Below are 3,721 nucleotides of genomic sequence, written 5' to 3' on the forward strand. Positions count from 1 at the left end.
ACTGCTACCCAGTTGGGCTTCCTTGTATGGCGTGGGACCCAAGCATTGATCTACACATCAGGCACATGGGTTCGGTCCATCCTTTGTTATAAGGCCTGGCCGAATACACTATTATGGACAGTGCACCCCTAAAACCCATCAAATGGGCTCTATGGGCCCAACACTTACCCTAAGTGGTCCCTGGGCCAAGCCACCTTGTAACACCCAGGGACTATGGGCAGATGCAAGATTAGCTCATCAGGTATTATCCTCAATGGTCTTACACTTAACCTCTCAGCCCATAATGATCATACACTGCCCGACAAGAGATGACCTCTCCCTCGGCTGCAAGGAACATTGTTGCACTCTCTACTTCTATGGATCCCGGGAATTAAAACATTTTTGCAAATCTTTTAGAAACCATAATATATATACTTTATATCTCATATAAAATATACTTTGCAAAACAAATCTCAACAATTGAAATCGGCTACCGGCAGTCTTGGTTTCCATCAGTGAGAGTGCATCCCCGATCATTACCTTTGTCCGACAAAGGGATTGATCCTGTCACTATGATCACCCACTCAGATGAGTTCTCAGACTATCCCAACATACTCAGGTTTTGACCCCCGCTAAGGATCTCACTGATTGGTACATCAAAGACAGCCCAATCCGACACCTAGTGCAGTATCATAATCGAGTCTAGGGGTCGGGTTTAACTTTTCAGTTTTACCCATCAATCTCATGGTCCAGGGCAATACTGGAAATCTGGTTCAGTTCAAAGATTCAATTAATCCTACACTGTATGTGCCTAGGGTCTCACCCTGGCAGCTGAGACAGGCCACCCCAACCGACTTGGTGGCACCACAGTGTCAGCCTTATCAGGATAGGTCTCCCCAGACCGACCCACTGGCTGTGAACATTCTAAACTAACACGAGTCTCATTAAGCTTCCAGTTTATGGGTATTACACAGAAACATACCAAGGGAACATGAATCAAATATGCACTTTTATTCATTTACAATAAACTCATAAAGTACATCATTCTGATTGAAGCTAAGGGCATACAAAACTGTCTAACATGAAGCTGTCTAGATCCCGACCTCGAGTAGAAGACGAGACCCCCTCTCCGGAGGTCGGCCGCTCTACCTAAGGTTCAGGTCCCTCAAACTGAGATTGCCCGATGTCAGGTAAAGGCATTTCTCCTAAAAGGTTCAAAGAGGAGCTCTCTAGCAAAGAGCTAGCCTCACCGATGGGAGTTGAGGACGGCACGTCGGCACCCCCGGGCTCACTAGAATCACTAAGTAACCTATCTATGCTAGCACTAGACATATTGGACAGGAAAGGAAAAAGGGAACAACCAGTGAAAGAAGACGAACTCACCAAAGAAGGCGATAACGACCTCGGACACAAGGGGAGAGAATGGCGAGCTGAAGGACTCCGACGCGATTTCAAGAAAGCTCAATTACACGATTTATGGTGAGGATAATGGGCCTTTCGGCCCCTATTTATAATCCACCACATCCGGCAATCAACGGTTGAGATCTGTGCAATCCAACGACTCCCAGGAAAACCGGCTGCACGCTACCCAAGGACGAAATCGGTTGAGTGCGCCCTTTGATGTCCGCGGAATTTATAAACAGTGTGATGTCCACACCTAACCGAGATGCGATCTGGGCCATTTCTTGGTTGAGCCAGATGATTGAATAGGTCCGACCAACGGTCTGCCCTCCAAGTCACCTAGACTTCGTGCCAAATCCACCTGTACTCGTCAGGAACTCCCCGCACTAGGTAAGGACCCCCAGTACAAGGAGTGGGGGGCAATTGATGAAGGGTGATTTGGCACGACCTAGTAAGAAGAGGTCACGTGGATGCGATCTACTAGAGGGGTGACAACTCGGCCAAAGGAACTTGGTCCGCAATAATTAGTACTCGGGTATTCAGTCACCTCGGCCCAAAACCACCTCGGCGTAAAGGCACCTCGACACCCAATCCATTTTGGGGCTAAAGAACTGAAGTACCATTTCGAAGCTAAAGAGCTGAAGAGCCACATAATCAACTCCAGAAGCCTCCCCCGGAGCTTTTGTTGTAAGATCCACGTCTACTCCACTATATAAGGACATCAAACCCCAAGGAAAAGGTACGCACGATTATTAACTCACTAGCACTCAAGCATTCAAGTATTCAGTTTGCATCCATAATATAGTACTGACTTAAGCATTGGAGCAACCTTGCTGGGTTAGCCACCCTGGGCTCTCTGATCTATTATCTTGCAGCTTGATCCAACTCGCCACGCAACTAGTGTTCGGATCATCTTCCGGCTAGGAGTATCTAGATCGCGCACCATCAATTGGCGCCGTCTGTGGGAACCGACCAAAAGGTCATACTAATTTCAGTTGCAGTTCTAGCTTTCGATTTATCTCAATGGATTCTTCCAGCAACACCGAGAAAAGCATCGACATGAACATCGCCGGGGGCAAGATCAGCAATCAACCTTCCCCCAATGTCCCATGGTATGCATCGGCCAATTTACAGCTTCTGGGGTCCTGTCACTGTCCATACAGAAGGGCACTATGCAAGTGAGCGTCCGCTTCCCCCAGTGGGCGTAACTTTCTCTAATCTTCATAGTAGAAGAAGGTTACCTTGTGATTGTTCTCCACTCTCTTTAGTTTCCTTATTTCAAAACACTGGTTAATGGTGTGTTGATGGATATTGGGGGAAGACGAGGTGACGATGAAATTCATGGCTTGTCAATCCACTAAAATTATTAGTGTGATGTTAATCATGAATATTCCGGACAGGTTCTGATCATTTTCTCCACAACAACCAACACCTTGAATTCATTTCCAACATGCCATTGGAGGTTTTGTTTCTTTTTCTTTTAATTTATTTATTTGGGGTTTGATTTTCTTTGATTTGCATCTTTCCATTTTTTTTCATATTTTGGATTTATTGTTTTCTGTATCCTTTTAGGAGTATTGTGAGATTTTCTGGTGTCATTCTTGGTTCCACAAAGCTTCTCATTCAGCAGCCCTACTCGTCCAGTTGCATTCACAATTTGTCATGTTCAGCTTCAAGAGTGTCTAGTTATAGGTGCATGCATATTTATATGAACAAACTCTGGTTATATCGGCCTCGCATCAATCAACCCAAGAGAGCTAGGGAGGCTCAGAGGCATAACCACAACAATAGAAGCTCTCTCCACCGTCGCCCAGGAAAGAAATGCGGTGGCTACTCTTCTTAGCATCTCCATCTCCAACTGCGATGTGCTCATGTCCACTCGCAGCCTTCTTGATGCGCTTTCCCACGTTCTCTGCCTTTCCACTTCGACCCCTGCCACTATTCAAACTATCGTCGCGACCCTACACAACCTTCTCGTCGTTGGAGGCAAGCGGGATATCATCTTAGCTCTTGTCGACACCCTTAAAACCCTCTATGGTATCTCGCTTTACCCATTCAACCGTGCCACCATGGTTGAATTGGGTGCAGTTCCTGCCCTCTTCTCGCTTGTGGTGAAGGACGGTTGGATTGGGGTTATTGAGGATGCTACAACGATTTAGTTGAGAGGACCAGATGCAATGACGAATTTTGCTACTCTGCCAAAAGCTAAGCAGGAGATACAAGTGCCAACCAGTTCGGAATACGATTCCTTCTATTGCTACCTTTGCTACTGTGACATCGGAAAATAGAGGAAATCGAGAAAAAAGGGGAGGAGAGAAAGGGGAAGGGGAAGAGAGAAATC

The 3,721-nt window shown here is 46.3% G+C and overlaps 1 non-coding gene across 1 annotated transcript; it reads left to right on the forward strand.

The window, feature by feature from the left end:
- Nucleotides 1-2,701: 2,701 nt before the first annotated feature.
- LOC148790449 (small nucleolar RNA snoR14) lies at nucleotides 2,702-2,791 on the forward strand. Its single transcript, XR_016079049.1, has one exon. It is a non-coding gene; the product is annotated as a small nucleolar RNA snoR14 (small nucleolar RNA).
- Nucleotides 2,792-3,721: the final 930 nt, after the last annotated feature.

The sequence above is a fragment of the Nelumbo nucifera genome, chromosome 7 (genome assembly GCF_055504915.1).
Source record: "Nelumbo nucifera cultivar China Antique chromosome 7, China Antique-T2T, whole genome shotgun sequence".
NCBI lineage: Eukaryota > Viridiplantae > Streptophyta > Magnoliopsida > Proteales > Nelumbonaceae > Nelumbo > Nelumbo nucifera.